The sequence below is a fragment of the Schistocerca serialis genome, chromosome 3, assembly GCF_023864345.2.
Source record: "Schistocerca serialis cubense isolate TAMUIC-IGC-003099 chromosome 3, iqSchSeri2.2, whole genome shotgun sequence".
In the NCBI taxonomy this organism is placed as follows: Eukaryota; Metazoa; Arthropoda; class Insecta; order Orthoptera; family Acrididae; genus Schistocerca; species Schistocerca serialis.
The window spans coordinates 164,699,890-164,718,099 of record NC_064640.1 but is presented as its reverse complement, the minus strand read 5'-3'; the positions used below and the strand labels follow the sequence as shown (position 1 = coordinate 164,718,099).

The 18,210-nt window shown below is 42.7% G+C and overlaps 1 protein-coding gene across 3 annotated transcripts in view; it reads left to right on the top strand.

Moving 5' to 3' along the window:
• Nucleotides 1-18,210, top strand: part of LOC126469879 (uncharacterized) — a 406,588-nt gene that overhangs the window by 89,496 nt on the left and 298,882 nt on the right. The window contains exon 1 of one of the 3 annotated variants that reach the window (XM_050097206.1): nt 9,198-9,301. The exons of the other annotated variants lie outside the window; for them this stretch is intronic. The gene's annotated coding sequence lies outside the window, so the exon portion shown is untranslated. Of the gene's footprint in view, nt 1-9,197; nt 9,302-18,210 lie in introns of those variants that run through there. 3 annotated transcript variants of the gene reach the window in all.

Sequence of the window (18,210 nt, the reverse complement as noted above, 5' to 3'; positions counted from 1 at the left end):
TCTCAATTTGCGCCTAGCCTCATGGTGCAACTATAAACTCAGGAAATTGAAGAAACGATTCAGCGTGTTCGTCGCCATCAAAACGCAAAAGAACTTATCCTTCTCCACGAGAACGCAAGGCCTGACCCAAGAGAGGGGCTCACAAAACTTCATTGGACTGTTCTTTCTCATTCACCGTTGACCACGGATCTCGCGCTTTTCGACTTCCATCTGTCTGGCTTAATGAAAGATGCCCTCCACGGTAAGCAGTATGTGGATGATGGGGAGGTTATTGATGCAGCAAGACGTTGGCTCCGACGTCGACCAGTAGAGGGGTATCATGTGGGCACAGAGGCCCGCCCTACCAGTAAGGTGGCTTGAGGCCATCGCATTGAACAGCTTAAGTTGAAGCACAGTGTTTCGTAGCCAAAAGAGAGGAGAATAGTTTGGTGTATTGTAATCCCGAATAAAACCAACGTGCTTCCAGAAAAAAAAAATGCGAAGCAGTACTTATTGAACGCCCGTCATTACTTTTTATCTTAAGCATACCTACTACGAAAGATGACGGTGTAAACAAGTATATTAATAAATGGTAGTGACTTACGATATCCTAGCAGAAGACACTATACATAGTTTATAACTTTAGTTAATAGTTATTTCAATAGCTGATTAAAGATTTAAAAATAAAAATACATACAGGAATATAATGGAGAAAGGAATAAGAACAGTCTATGTGGTCGCGGAATCATATTCTAGGTTACCAGATTGCTCAGATCTGACCACCCTGAACTGATGCTCGAGAACAGTTCCTTAGTTCCAAGTGTGCCCAGCTTCCGGCCTTATCCCGCTCTCCACAGGGTCGGCATGTTATATTTAGCAATAATAGTGGTAGAGGTCGGCCGGATGGCCTTCCCCACTCGACGGAATTCGTGTATTCCACCTGTCTGCGTCCAGTACTATCCCACGCGAAACTGTGAGAACATTTTCTCGAAATATTTGTGAATCGTGTAACTGAGGTGGGATATGCGTCCCATGTAGTCGGATGTAGGGAAACCGCCTAAAAACCACATTCAGGCTGTCCGAGTGAGTCGAATTTTGCCCATAACATTGCAAATTATTCTCTTCGCAGCAAGGTTCTTCAATCACCATTATTACATCCTTTCCTCAATATACTGATTGTGCTATTCCTGCGTTTGGCAACTATGAGTGTAGTGGTATCTGTTGTTAACATGGACCGTGAGCTTTGTCGTTCCGCAATGAGCTAAAACTCACTTCATGGGCCTCAGTGAAACGCTGGAACCCAGATAACGTATTGAACTAAAATCTTGTATGACAGTAATTTGGATCTCAGTTCAGCCATACCGAGTTTGCTTCCTATTACACACATCAAAAATATTTTGTATCACCCCGGTTCACAGAAATCCTGAAGATAGACGTTGACTGTGGATATTGTATCGCAGGTACAGTCCCTTTGACTGTTCAGAGATGTCACCAAACCCGCCCAAAGATGTAAGCAACCATCCATGAGCAGCGCCTATTTGACGGAGGGGGTCCGACAGCCGATCAGTTCCAGTCATTCCACCAGGAAGGAGATACACGGTTCGTGTTGTCTGTAGTTCAACCATGCCTCGATGGTCAATACCGCGGTTCGATCGCGTCCGCATTGTTACTTTGTGCCAGGAAGGGCTCTCAACAAGGGAAGTGTCCAGGCGTCTCGGATTGAACCTAAGCGATATTGTTCAGACATAGAGGAGATACAGAGAGACAGGAACTGTCGTTGACAAGCCTCGCTCAGGCCGCCCAAGAGCTACTACTGCAGTGGATGACGTTACCTACGGATTATGGCTAGGAGGAACCTGACAGCAACGCCACCATGTTGAAAAATGCTTTTCGTGCAACCACAGGACGTCGTATTACGACTCAAACTGTGCGCAATGGGCTGCATGATGCGCAACTTTACTCCCTACGTCCATGGCGAGGTCCATCTTTGCAACCACGACACCATGCAGCACGGTACAGATGGGCCCAACAACATGCCGAATGGACCGCTCAGGATTGGCATCACGTTCTCTTCACCGATGACTGTCGCATATGCCTTCAACCAGACAATCGTCGGAGACGTATTTGAAAGCAATCCGGCCAGGCTGAACGCCTCAGACACACTGTCCAGCGAGTGCAGCAAGGTGGAGGTTCCCTGCTGTTTTGGGGTGGCATTATGTGGGGCCGACGTATGCAGCTGGTGGTCATGGAAGGCGCCATAACGGCTGCACGATACGTGAATGCCATCCTCCGACCGATATAGACAGCCTATTGGCGAAGCATTCGTCTTCGTGGACGACAATTTGCGCCCCCATCGGGCATATCTTGTGAATGACTTCCTCCAGGATAACGACATCGCTCGAATGGTTCAAATGGCTCTAAGCACTATGGGACTTAACATCTGAGGTCATCAGTCCCCTAGCCTTAGAACTACTTAAACCTAACTAATCTAAGGACATCACACACATCCATTCACGAGGCAGGATTCGAACCTCCGACCGTAGCAGCAGCGCGGTTCCGGGCTGGAGCGCCTAGAACAGCTCGGCCACAGCGGCCGGTTGACATCGCTCGACTAGAGTGACCAGCATGTTCTCCAGACATGAACCTTATCGAGTATACCTGTGATAGATTGAAAAGGGCTGGTTAGGGACGACGTGATCCACCAACCACTCTCAGGTATCCACACCGAATCGCCGTTGAAGAGTGGGACAATCTGGACCGACAGTGTCTTGATTAACTTGGGGGCAGTATGCCACGACGAATACAGGCATGTATCAATGCAAGAGGACGTGCTACTGGGTATTAGATGTACCGGTGTGTAGAGCAATCTGGACCACCACCTCTGAAGGTCTCGCTGTATGGTGGTACAACATGCAATGTGTCGTTTCTATGAGCAATAAAAAGGGCAGAAATGATGTTTATGTTGATGTCTATTCTAATATTCTGAACAAGTTCCGGAACTCTCGGAACCGAGGTGATGCAAAACTTTTTTTGATGTGTGTATTTACGTTTCCTCGAGCAAGGTCACTGTCAAATCTTTCGGCGACCTTTAAAATTTTGATTTCATTCTTCATTTCTCATAATCTCGGTTTGAAGTTGAAGTCTAAGCTTAATAATAAGGAATGCAGTGCAGTTCTCTACTAATGCCTACCATATATTAGACTTTCTGTAGTCCAATTTATGATGAAAATCATCGGCTCTCCTAGTTCTATGATACTCACGTCAACAGGAACTTGCGTCGTTCATTATATATTAAACCTGGTTCAAATGTTTCGAGATTATAAGTGATGAGAATATCCTAGTAACTGGGTCAGTTGGACTGTGGGGGCTACTGTTAGATGACTTGAAAGCTATCGGGTGGGACAGAACGCCGTGATAAGGGTGACAGTACTCATCCATCAAAGTCGTCCAGAGAAAACGAAAACTTCTCACTTCCATCGCTTACCACAAGAATCTTTCGTGATGCGTCTCATATTGGCAAACAATGGACGAATCTAAGCCGTCTATCAAAGCACGGAATAGTTTTCTAATCCAAGATTGTTTTGTTTTTGTTGTACTATTTTTATTTAAGTTTTTCTGCTGTTTATATGTTATATTTTATATCTCTAAAACTCTCATAATCACAGGTTTAAGCGATTATTATGATACGAGGGACGTTAAATAAGTAAAACAACATTTTTTTCTGAAAGTAGGTTGCTTTTATTCAGGATTTCAGTACACCAAATTACTCCCCAGTCTTTTGGCTAGAGAACTCTATTTTTCAACATAATTCAGTGCGATGACCTTCGTAACCTTACTGGGAGGACCCGTATGCCCGCATGTTATCATTCTACTGGTCGACGTCTTTTGCTGCATCAATAACCTCCCCATCGTGCATGTACTGCTTCCCGCAGAGTGCATCCTTCACTGGGCCAAACAGATAGAAGTCGGAAGGTGCGAGATGCGTGCTGTAGAGTGGATGCGAAAGAACAGCCAATGAAGTTTTGTGAGCTCGTCTCGGGTGCGCAGACTTTTGTTAAGCCTTGCGTTGTCATGGAAAAAGAGAAGTTCATTTGTATTTTTGTGGCGACGAACATGCTGATATAGTTTCTTCAGTTTCCAGAGGTTAGCACAATACGCTTCTGAGTTCATCGTTGCACCATGATGGAGGGCATCAGACAGAATAACCCCTCCATAGTCCCATAAGACTGTCACCATCACTTTGCCGCTTGAGGGTAGCGGCTCTGAACTGTTTCTTCGGAGAAGTGGGGGTATGGCGCCACTCTGTGAAATGCCGTTTTGTTGTCGGTTCGAAGTGTTGAACCCATGTTTCGACAAAAAATTGTAACGATCAGCCTTGCAACGCTCAGGCAATTCCGCACACATGATCCTCGTTGTTCTTTATAGGCGGAGAGGAACCCAACGGGCACACTTCTTTTAGTACCACAACTGGTGAACGAGTCTGTCAGAGACGACCAGTTGTGCAGAGAGGTGTTTGATTGTGATCCGTCGATCACCTCCAATGAGAGTGTCAGAACGTTCCAACACTGCAGGAGTCACAGCTGTGCGCACCCGGATGGTACGCGGGAGACAGGACAGGTCTGCGCGACCTTGTTTTGATGTTGACAACCGCCTCGCCCAACGACTCACCGTGCTTTTGTTCGCTGGTATGTCTCCGTGGACATTCTGCAAGCGCCTACGAATATCTGTGATAGTCTGGTTTTCCGCTAAAACTCAATAACAGTTCGTTGCTTGGAATGCACCTCCGTTACAGACGACACTGTGAAGGCAACGTATAGCACCACCACCTATCAAAACTTGATGAAACTAAAGGAGCTGAAGCGGAAATGTTCTGTGATGTCCCACAACAAATTTCGCATTTTTTTCAGCCGAAATTAGGCGAAAAAAGATAGACGTTGCAGTTCTTATTGAACGCCCTTCGTACGTTATTTTTCTTGACAGAAAATGTGTTTGCTGCAGTTACTGCTGATTTTCGACAGAAATGAGGCTGATTGTTAGAGTAGTTGTCTAGTGCGATTTCTGCACGTAGTTTGAAATTCTGTCACCGATGTCATCACTTCCAGTGGTTCTGTGGTAACTCATCGCCCTCTCCTAAACCATCAATCTGTACACCCGGTGGAGTTCAGTCTACATCTGTTCTCCGCAAGTCACTGTGTAGTGTGTGGCGGAGGGTGCTTTGTGACTACTGGAACTTCCTCGCCTTTCTTGTTCCAGCAGTCGCGAGTGGTGCGCGGGAAGAACGACTGCTGGCAAGCCTGTCTGTGTGAGCTCCAATCTAATTTATTTACCTTTCACAGTTCTTCCGTAAGATATTCGTATGAGGAAGCAATATATTGACTGACTCTTCCAGAAACGTACTTTCTCGTAAATTTAAAAGTAAACCATACCGTGATGCCAAACGCCTCTATTGTAGCGTCTGCCATTGGAGATGGACGATCATCTCCGCGTCACATTCGTTCTTAATAAACTAACAGCGTCATGAAACTTCCACTGTTATCCACTAGATCATTTGTCGATCTAAATCTACATCTACATCCATACTCCGCAAGCCATCTCACGGTGTGTGGCGGAGGGTACCTTGAGTACCTCTATCGGTTCTCTCTTCTATTCCAGTCTCGTATTGCTCGTGGAAAGAAGGATTGTCGGTATGCCTCTGTGTGGGCTCTAATCTCTCTGATTTTATCCTCAAGGTCTCTTCGCTGGATATACGTAGGAGGGAGCAATATACTGCTTGACTCCTCGGTGAAGGTATGTTCCCGAAACTTCAACAAAAGCCCCTACCGAACTACTGAGCGTCTCTCCTGCAGAGTCTTCCACTGGAGTTTATCTGTCATCTCCGTAACGCTTTCGCGATTACTAAATGATCCTGTAACGAAGGGCACTGCTCTCCGTTGGATCTTCTCTCTCTCTTCTATCAACCCTATCTGGTACGGATCCCACACTGCTGAGCAGTATTCATGCAGTGGTCGAGCAAGCGTACTGTAACCTACTTCCTTTGTTTTCGGATTGCATTTCCTTAGGACTCTTCCAATGAATCTCAGTCTGGCATCTGCTTTACCGACGATCAACTTTGTATGATCATTCCATTTTAAATCACTCCTAATGCGTACTCCCAGATAATTTATGGAATTAACTGCTTCCAGTTGCTGACCTGCTATATCGTAGCTAAATGATATGGGATCTTTCTTTCTATGTATTCGCAGCACATTACACTTGTCTACATTGAGATTCAATTGCCATTCACTGCACCATGCGTCAATTCGCTACAGATCCTCCTGCATTTCAGTACAATTTTCCATTGTTAAAACCTCTCGATATACCACACCATCATCCGCAAAAAGCCTCAGTGAACTTCCGATGTCATCCACAAGGTCATTTATGTATATTGTGAGTAGCAACGGTCCTACGACACTCTCCTGCGGCACACCTGAAATCACTCTTACTTCGGAAGACTTCTCTCCATTGAGAATGACATGCTGCGTTCTACTATCTAGGAACTCTTCAATCCAATCACACAATTGATCTGATAGTCCAGATGCTCTTACTTTGTTCATTAAACGACTGTGGGGAACTGTATCGAACGCCTTGCGGAAGTCAAGAAACATATCTACCTGGGAACCCGTGTCTATGGCCCTCTGAGTCTCGTGGACGAATAGCGCGAGCTGGGTTTCACACGACCGTCTTTTTCGAAACCCATGCTGATTCCTACAGAGTAGATTTCTAGTCTCCAGAAAAGTCATTGTACTTGAACATAATACGTGTTCCAAAATTCTACAACTGATCGACGTTAGAGATATAGGTCTATAGTTTTGCACATCTGTTCGAAGTCCCTTCTTGAAAACGGGGATGACCTGTGCCCTTTTCCAGTCCTTTGGAACGCTACGCTCTTCTAGAGACCTACGGTGCACCGCTGCAAGAAGGGGGCAAGTTCCTTCGCGTACTCTGTGTAAAATCGAACTGGTATCCCATCAGGTCCAGCGGCCTTTCCTCTTTTGAGCGATTTTCATTGTTTCTCTATCCCTCTGTCGTCTATTTCGATATCTACCATTTTGTCATCTGTGCGACAATCTAGAGAAGGAACTACAGTGCAGTCTTCCTCTTGAAACAGCTTTGGAAAAAGACATTTAGTATTTCGGCCTTTAGTCTGTCATCCTCTGTTTCAGTACCATTTTGGTCACAGAGTGTCTGGACATTTTGTTTTGATCCACCTACCACTTTGATATAAGACCAAAATTTCTTAGGATTTTCTGCCAAGTCAGTACATAGAACTTTACTTTCGAATTCATTGAACGCCTCTCGCATGGCCCTCCTCACATTACATTTCGCTTCGCGTAATTTTTGTTTGTCTGCAAGGCGTTGGCTGTGTTTATGTTTGCTGTGAAGTTCCCTTTGCTTCCGCAGCAGTTTTCTAACGCGGTTGTTGTACCACTGTGGCTCTTTTCCATCTCTTACGATCTTGCTTGGCACATACTCATCTAACGCATATTGTAAGATGGTTTTGAACTTTGTCCACTGATCCTCAACACTATCTGTACTTGAGACAAAACTTTTGTGTTGAGCCGTTGGTACTCTGAAATCTGCTTTTTGTCACTTTTGCTAAACAGAAGAATCCTCCCACCTTTTTTAATATTTCTATTTACGGCTGAAATCATCGATGCAGTAACCGCTTTATTGTGAACAGTGATGGGACGGAGACGGCCCACTTGTCGAACATAAAAATTGCATGAAATTTTGAAACTTTAGATAAGGCTTATAGGCAAGAAGCAATTCACTATCAACCCAGCAGAAATATCGCCGCTTGACAGGTTTCTTAACTCACACGAGTATTAATGAAGAAATTGGATACCATTCTTAACTCCGAAGATTCAGAAACGAGACAACGTTTTGCAGCATTTGTTGCTGTAAAAACATGAAGAGGGTCGAACAACCTATACCACCACTCCCTAAAAAGAAGGGCTACAACACTACCAAAAATGAAATAATCCTGTTTTTATTCCTGTCTTAGCAGGAATGAGCATTTGGTTTCTCTTGTGGAAGGGGCTGCATGAGTCACGAAAAATACCAAATCCACAAATCTTGGAAAAGTAGGAGATTACTGCTAATACTGTTCACTAAATCTGTAATGTATAATTACATTTCTTTTTCAATATCATTCGCGGAATTTTAAGGTGCACATTTCATTGTCCTTTTATTTTCTTGTTTTATCCTTGGCTGATTACTTAAAATGACTTTACCATCCAGGTATTTGCCTTGAGTGGTTTAGGCAAACGATGGAAAATCGAACACGGATTTGCACCCACCGTTCACCTGAATGTGAGGCTATGCCTCAACCGCTACGCTATTGTCACTTGGCTCGGCCAAATGCTTCAGAGATATTTTTCAAAAAATAACATTACAGACTGTTGTACGGCAAAATCCTCTGTCGTGCAAGGTTACATAATTCTAGCAGTAATTTCCGAATTGCTATGTGACGTAAATACCATATCAAAAAGAGAATAAATGGCACACATTCTGTCCACTCAAATATATCACACGGAATGACGCATTGTTATTATAGAAACACCTTAAAGAAAGAGTCAGGACAATGAGAAATGACACGTCTCGGCATTCGAGGGGAAGAGTGGTACAAGTCACCCAGAGAATATCCGATAAACACCCTTGAATCCTGGGGAAAGTCATAAATTGCGCCATTCTGAATACGATTACCTAAACAACCTCGATTTTCTTTTTAGTAACAGCTCTCTGTCGATGACCTAAGGCAAACCATAGACATTGCTTGCTGTAGACAACGCTTATTTGCGTTGCTGGATATCGAAACTAACCACATACTAAGTATATCCATTTCAGGACGACATAGAGGTTCGCTAATTACTTTGTTCAACCTGCATATTTATACTGAGTGCAATGAATTATAACTCAGTTTGTTATTGCCACATTAGATACACAGCACCACAAAACAAACATTCACACAGGGGCTTCCGTCTTCTCGCGGCGTGGACAGTAGCGTACAAGGAATACAGAAGATAAGAATTTCGCCGCCGTTACGACAGAATGTGACGTACCTGATAAGAGATTCACAAACCAATCGCGCATTGGTAGCGTAGCTGCACGCGTTTAGTTTGGGCAGACTGCGATTACATTTAGAAAACGGCGTTATCAGTATGCGGAAACTTGGAATTTCGTGATATCGGGACAAACGGGAGTCTGATCAGTTTTAGGAGACCCCTCATTCTGTCGGTGTCGCTTCTAGTACCTGATACTGCCCACGGCTGTCACGTGATTTGTATGTACATCCTGTGATTTGTATGTACATGTCTTGCTACTGTTATTAGAGATAAGTTACAGTATTAAAGTGTTTACCATATCTGAAGAGCGATTTATATCGAGTTTTTTTTTTAGCTATAAGATGTCGGTGAAAGGTACTATGCAGTAAAATTGTCGTTAACATAACGACGCATTCCACGTAAAATATATTTTCATAACTGCTACCGATTAGCTTCCACAAACAATGTCTGTGCTTAGAATACTTTAATAAATCTCCTTCCTATGATGTCAAAGTCTTTACTTGAGAAGAAAAAACTGATCAGCATGTTGGTTTATTTATGATTCTATTTGTGAGCGAACTCTTGTTAGCTGCATTCAGTATGAATGGAGTTTTCATCAGTTCTACTTTGAGTTTGTTTATATAAACAGACCTCTCACCTGATTGTTTCTGCATACCAAGAGTACTAGTTGGCTCTCATCAGGCGTGAATTCAATACATCTTTTTACAAGCTGTTTCATTTTGAAAAGGGGGTTAGATGGATATTTTCCACAGCCAAAAAGATGCAAAAATACATTATTCTTTGTGAACGGATGTCAGTATGATGTGAAATATAGAGTACTGTTTTTATGCAACATATGTAACGACTGTCATCGCATTTACTAATACATTTACTTGCAAAATTTGCATTAGCAAATCGCAAGTTCATTATAAGTTTGTAAACTGGTGTTTCCAAGAAATGGCTTAAGATTGGTGCCCTTACTGGCACCAAAATCTGTCATTAAAGCGTAATAAGTAAAGAAGCAAGATTCTGCGGTAATGAGTTAATACACTGATGATAACAATATGCGATTGCTTAATACATCAATCTTTTTAGTCTCAGTTTTGTTTATTTGCCCCTTTGCCTTTTGTGAACCTAATATCCTTGCCATGCCTTTAAGACCAAGCACTGATTTCGTTTTTATGCGTTTTTCGAAGTTTTTTTCTCCACATTGATGAAAGATCTCTCTACATAAGTGAATGGTCCTTTTTTTTTCTTTCTAGTGTGCGAAAATTACTGCGTTATGGCTTTGGAAATAACGTATAGATATCCCTATTTTCCATTCTGTTGTTCAATAGCTTATCGAAAGATGTCGCAATGTCTCGATATTAATGTCACAAAGAGTGCTTAAAACACCTCTGCTATGGGCCTTAACAACAATTTGATTTAGGAAAACTTCTAATTTAATAATACGTTTAATACTATGTTAAGTCGAGCTAGATGGAGGAGATGCCGTGCTACTAACGTGAATGGAGTTTTAATAATATCGGTTTGTGCAGGAGCAGTTTCGTGCTTTAACTATTGCGTCAGATGTTCTCCGGAACTACTCTCTCATCTATTTATAAATGTAACCGATGGGCAACAACTGGACACAAAAGAAACTCTCAGATTCCTAGTTTGTGTTCGCGAAACACCTGTTCTTTTGTTTTTAGTATGTAGTAGTAATAAGGAGTTCTAGAGATGTTTTGAAAGAGAAGAAAATTTTATTCCAGCTTTATTTGTGCGTAGCGATTGTGCCAACTAGGTGGGTCGTAGCTGGAGATCATAAAGTGCTGTACGACGATACTAAATACCGCAACAGCACCAACAAAACCGTCAGGAAACCTCGTGCTGTTGACGCTGTAACTAAGAGTCAAGAATACCGATACTGTTCTGCAATAAGTCTTGACGTCAGTAACACATGACTGGTCAAGTGAATGGTCATGGCTGATGATAAAGGACTTCAATAGAAATAACACGTACAGAGAGCGTATGATTCATTTAATTTACACCTCAGGCGTTGACTGAGTTGTACAGTCGTTTCTTGGATCTTAACGGATATTCCCTATTCCACACTACACGCTGTCACTTCTTACCGTTTCCGAAATTTCATTAGACTCGGTTCCCTATCTTCTTTATTTTTCATTTTTAAATGTATTTGTAAACAAAGACTGCGAATTAGAGTAGTATAATTAGCCAGTCGTAATAATAGCTTAAAATCCTGAATAAACAGAACAGGCTACAGCGACATCCTAAACAAAGATTATTCCAGTTACGCATTTATTCATTTAATTGTGACGTAGTGGGATATCTACTGTGTAAAGCAATAATTCGTTTTGCATCAAATTATCCAACTTAGAATAGGTCAGATTACAAGTAAAAATCGGTCTTCATCGTTCAATTCCGATCTGACGGCAATGGAGCTCTTAATGTAAAGCAGCATATTTGTGGTGGCGCACACGCGTAGTGAAAACCACAACAAGATATTCACTCATCTGTTACAGTCCAGAGTAGTATCTCGTGTGAACACTAGGAAGTATGCTGAGAGACACCATCCACACAAAAAGCCCAAACTTCCTTCTACGTTTGGTGCTTCGCTTTCTGGTAACATGTTCTCGCCTTCCATTCTCCCTGGGTAAGTAAGACGCAGACAGGGAGAACTACATAAATTATAGAAGCTATCACCGAAGAAGTGTGACGAAACACGCAAAGTCACGCAGTCTCGCAAAGTAGAGTTGTTGTGCTTCGTGACGCTCGCCACAGAAATCACTATTCTTTGATCTAACAAAGCTTCCACTTTTAATAAACAATAGTTTTTAATCTTTATACAATTTTAATTAGTTTTAACTCGAGGGGCAAAGTGACGAAGACTTTATAGACAGTGTGATATGCTTCGTGGTAGCCTCACTTACACCTAAAATATATTCAATATCCACTGCGTCTACTGCTCAACTGAAGTTACCCTCATCTTCTCAGAGAACGCAGCCCATCAGTCCAAAAAGTTTAGAGACTGGATTTATTAAAAACAGAGAAAAGATAAGATGATGGTTTTAATGATTCAGGTATTCTACACAGACCTCTCCTAAACACACGCGCAGTTGAGTACAACGCAAGGAACTTTCATACAACCATGTGAAACAGTCAGAAAGGTATTTCTTTCGGATGTTCAATTTGCGCGCCACATTCGCTCGTTCTTCAGTCTTGTCGTACCATCAGACACCGATTCCGCAATTTGTCGTTTTATACGAGTAGTTCGTATCGATAACAGCAATTGTCCTCACCCGTGATCATTTTTTCCTGAAAAGAATTGTTTCCCTTGCAATCGAGTAATGGCAGTCGTCCACGCGTCGTTGTATTTCGAGTGTCACGGTGTGCCGAACAAATTTTATACACATTTTTCTCTTCTTCAAAATGTTCTGGAGACTGTCTTGAACACTTGTTGTAGAGATATTGCTCCATTATCATTTGTGAAACAACATTGACACACTACGGCCGCACGTCCACTATTTCACACTATCTACTCACTACTGACTGGTCGAATGCACATCTGTTGTTTATGGTTGTTAGTTCCAGTTGCTCACCGTCGTTACTGTGCTAACGTCACACACGCGCCATGAATAAAATCATTCTCAGAACCTTTTTGACGAGCGGTTTATAACTGAAATGCACTTCCGTTGCCAGCTGTAATCATGTAGTGTGTACTTTCAGGTCGTCTGACGTTATCAGATCAGTGGAATACCGGGTAGTATTACGCATTTCTCACGAACTGTTGGACTATTTGAATCTCTATCCCTCCACCCCTACTCTCTAACTTTTACGTTACGCATAAACTCCAAGGTTCTACAGTGTTGTGTCTACCATGTTAATATTATCTACTTCCCTGAATTTTTCCCCCGAATACATTTGAAAGTGTAAGTTTTGCTGCTACAGCTTCCCGTCAAGAAGCGTGACTGTGCTTCTGTAACAATCAAGAACGTAGTAATGTTGCAAGAGCAAGGCTGAATAATCTCACAAGTTGATAAAAGTTTCAAATAACAAGGATGTCTATTCGATTGCTTCTGAAGAAAAGCACGGCGCTCGCCACTTCTTGGAGATGTTGCCACAACAGGAAACATGGCGGTTGTGCAGTTCAGTGTTCGTCATCTCACATATTACTGTCCTTACGTCTACCATTATTCTGCTCAGGTCGTTGTTAAATATAATCACTAATTTGTACACTAATAGATTCTAAATGTTTCAGACTGTTGCCATAACTTCTACATTTGTGCGCGAACAAAACATCAATACGTCGTGTTTCGTAGAGGAAACTAAAATTAAAAACAAAGAGATAAACGAAAAACGTCAAGTTACATTACAGATATGAGCAGCAATCAAAATTAGAAACACCGTATGTGATAAAGGAAATTTTGTTACATATGTCATAGCCTGAAGGCATGCAGAGATTTTAACAGATCCGTAATAGCTTCTTGTGGCACACAGGAACAGTGAAAAAAATATATTTTTTCACTAGAAGTCAGTCGACTGCCTATATTTAGATTTTTCAACATTTTATTTTCGATATGTAATTCAGGCTGAAAGCTCCATCGTCAAGGTTTCCAAGATTCAATTGAGGTTTTTCATAATGAGTTGGTGAAGCAGATGCACCTGCATATTGAGGAAATGGGCGTCACTGGTTGTCCATGTAGGGTGTTTTTTCTCAATGGCTTCATGCTTATGCGCATGGTGCATTCAGGTTTTTTCATTCCCAAAGTGTTTTCGTACTTCTGTTTGCTAACGGTATATCTGTGCAGTGAAAACTAAAAATTTCAACTTGGAAGCAGATTCTCGCATTATGCGGTTGAATCTGCTTCACCAGATCATGAAAGATTCTTTGAAACCCGGATGATGAAGCTTTCGCTCTGAAATATGCATCAGAAATAAAAACCTGAAATGCAGATAACCGACGTACTTTTATTGTGATTGCAGGCTTTCTCGGCACATTCCAACGATGAAATCTTCTCGGGTGATCAGTCGAGTGTTGGCGGCGTCTTGTCGCAAAGTTTCGATGAATTTCGTACCCATCATCTTCAAGCGAAGACTTGCCACACGAGGTAAAATACCAGGCGAAAACATGTCCTTACACGTGTCGGTCGCATTTCTGCCATAGCGAAACAATTAGGCCATTATTTCTTTACGATTGGATATGCTTCTTTTTTTTTCATCTTCAAGCGAAGACTTCACTTGAAGATGATGGATACGAAAGTCATCAAAACGTCGCGACAAGACGACGTCACCGCTTGGCTGATCACACGAAAAGATTGCATCATTTTATTAGTAAAATTCACGCAGACAATACTGACGAGTAAAGAAGACACGGTTTGGTAACAGGTGGAACAAGCATAGTTAAGCTGGCAGTGACGCTATGTAACAGAACTTTCCATTTGAACTAAATGGATTTAAGATTAAATCACTACACAATATGTAAGATGGGTATCCTATCTTAAGGTGTGTGAAACAATTTTCCGGGCCAGTTTTACTTTGTCCATCCGGTATAAAGTTATTTCAGAGCGACGTGCGAAAGTATGTTCCAGCTAAGTGCAGACAAGGAAATCAGTTTTATAGTATCAAAATTAACGGTAACTATCGACAAAAAACAAAGAAGCATATCCAAACGTAAAGAAATAAAGACCTAGTTGTTTCTCAATGGCAGAAATATGACCGACACATATAAGCCCTTGTTTTCGGCTGGCGTTTTATCTAGTGTAGCAACAACTGTGCTGGCGTACCTCTGCAATAGGTTGCTCTCCGCAACGTAGTTCAGTGCCTCGTAAACTACACTCGCTTCAGGGTTACGAGGTCGTTCATACACCTCCTTCGAGAACGGCTAACTGGGTCGAAGCGATAACACATTTCCTCTGCAGATATTTGCTGGTGAGAAGTTGTGTAGCTGCCACCTACAATCCGGTCAGTTATGGACGATAGTGATGACATAATACGGCCTTCATTTTGAAGGACAAGCGAAAATTATGAGTCCTTTCGTTGCTTCACTTGCCTCTGACATGAACTCTTCACCTGAGCCGACAAAATATTGGCGTTGAGGTTGTAATTTGCTGTCTGTTGGCGCAGTTTTAAAACTATAAAGAGTTTGTTGTACCTACATTTCACATCAAAAGATACGACATTCTACCGAACTGTAGGCTATAACTGTGAGTAAAGAGCAGCAAAGCGTAAACCAATTAAAATGGAAAAGGTCACCATTCTGTCGGGCGGGTTAAGAGTTTTGTTATTTCTTCATACGATCTTGCTTGTTTTTTTATGCATTTAGTGCGATTTCAAATACCACTTCCGTTAACAAGGGCCAGAAAATTATTCGTGCAGGCAGCCAGAAGGTAATCGAAAAACCTGCTGCCCACAATCTCCCGTCCACAAGTCCACAATCCTGCTCGCTGAACTGGAATAAGATGTTCCAACTCTCTACTTACAATCAAAAGAAGTCGAGAACTACAGCGATAAATCAAAGTTTGTTTTAACAAATTAGTATGTTCAAGAAAAGTTTATACGCACAAATTAATGTTTTTGAAATTCATTAAGGTTTTCCTATCGCAATAAGCACTCGATGCAGTTCAATAACGATATCTACTCGAAGTTCCAAGTACTACTAATTACAGCTCTATCTGTTAATTAATTAAGTTAATTGCTCGTCTTACAAGTGGTAAATAAGGTACACCAATTGCCACGCGGTTTACTGCAGCAGATCGGCGGCACAATAAGTAAAAACATCAAAACTAAAACACAGGATGTCCAGTAAATTATCAATCCACGAAGGTTCACCTCTACACATTTGTACAAAAATGCGAGGTAACTAACTCGACCGCTAACCGTTCAAGTCAGTTGTCTTCAGTGCCAGCCGAGGCTAAGAAACGCGGCCATCGATCCAAGTAAGTCACAACATGAAGTATAGCGAGATACGAGGGTGGGAGGGGGGACAAAAAAAAAACAGGAAATTCGCAATAACGTCTTTATTTCTTAATATTTTTACACCAGATTTTTGATCACTCTCCATCGACCACAACACAGTTCTTCAAACGATGCTTCCATTGTTCAAAACAATTTTTAAATTCACATCTCGGAATGTTCTTTATGCCTTCCAGCGACTTTTGTTTTACCTGCCCCACAGTGGCAAAACGCTTTCCTTTCATATGTATTTTGAGTCTGGGAACAATAGGAAATCACAGGGGGCTAGATCCACTAGGGTAAGGGGGGGGCAATAGGTGTCACGCAGCTTTTGGTCAAAAACTGCTTTATGGAGAGGGCGGTGTGGGCTGGCGCGTTGTCATGATGGAAGAACCAGTCACCTGTGCGCCAAAGATCTGCCTTTTTCTTCCGGATACTACCTCTAAGTCTTTTCAAAACCTCCTAGTAGCACTCCTGGTTGACAGTTAGACCCGGGGAACGAACTCCGCGTGCACAACACCTCTGCAATCGAAGAATCAAATGAGCACTGTCCTGATGTTTGACTTCACTTGGCGAGCTTTCTTGGGACGAGGAGAGCCACTGGTCTTCCACTGGCTTGATTGCTGCGTTGTTACGATGTCGCATCCATAGCACCACACTTCATCATCTGTAATCATCTTGGAAAATAATTCAGGGTCCTCTTTGAACTGATTTTGAAGCTCAAAACATGCCTGAAGTCGGCGCTCCCTTCGTTTGTCTGCGAGAAGGCGAGGGACAAATTTGGCTGCAACCCTTCTCATGAGCAAATCTTCGGATAAAGTCCTCTGAATTGAACTCCATGATATTCCAGATATCTCACAGAGTTGATCAATGGTTCGGCGACGGTGTTCACGATCGAGGGCATTGATTTTGTCGACGTTTCCGTCACTTCTTGACGTTGAGAGGCGTCCTGAACGGGGTTGGCCTTCAGTTGACATTTCTCCATTTTTAAAACGTGAAAACCACTCGCAGTTCTGGTTTTACGTAGGGCAGCATCCCCATAAGCAATCTTAAGCATTACAACAGTTTCCGAGGCTGATTTCCCCAACGGGAAACAAAATTTCCCAGCCGCACGTTGCTCTCGACAATCTGCCATCACGTTTTCGCCGAAATGGAAAAAGTTGTTTTACTAAAAAGCTCTCTCGGGCGAATCGATGCACTCACAGCGACACAACTTCGCACACTGACTCAGATGGCGTGACTGTAACGGACATGTGGTCAAACAATGGGTTCCCCCACTCTCCCTCACCACCGCAGCCCAATTTCCGTTACATTTGGGTCCTCCCTCGTACATCCCGGACGACTGACGACGATCGGATGAATCCCTATATAATAATAAGGTGATCCTTTTACACTGACCTTCCGTTTCGCACCGGACGGCAAACAGAACACACCTGTAGTTAGAAAGCCTCAAGCGCCTGCAGCAGTGCTCGGATGGCACCTTTTCTGATCACAAGACATTTGGTTTGTGGGGCGCTCGACTGTGCGGTCATCAGCGCCCCTACAAACTCCCAATTTTTACACAGCCCAATTTGTTACACAACCCAATCTAGCCACCGTCACAAATAATGATGATGGAATGATGAGGACGATACAAACACCCCGTCCCCGGACAGAGAAAATCCTCAACCTGGCCGGGAATCGAACCCGGGACCCTGTGATCCAGATGCAACAACGCTAGCCACTAGACTACGAGCTGCAAACTGATGTCAACCCGTTACCCATCGTTGTTAGTTGAATACTAGCAAGTTTTCCAATTTTTCCATGAGTAATATTGTACTCTATGTATGTTCCATAAGAATATCAATTAGCTAATTCTTAAACTGCGACTTCTAGTAGAATTTTTGTAATGGAAGCGAGGGTAAATTAAGACTTCTGAACTGTCTCCATTCTGCTGTTTTCACTTCTGAAAATTTACATAAACTAAACTAAACTCTGTCCGAACAGGCCTCAGAAGGTACAATAGTATCGACCGACCGCAGAGTCATCCTCAGCTAATAGGCGTCACTGGATGCGGATATGCAGGGGCTTGTGGTCAGCACACCCCTCTTCCAGCCGTTGTTAGTCTTCGTGACCGGAGCTGTGCTTTTCAGTCAAGTAGCTCCCCAATTGGCCTCACAAGTGCTGAGTGCACCCCGTTTGCCAATAGCAACTGGCA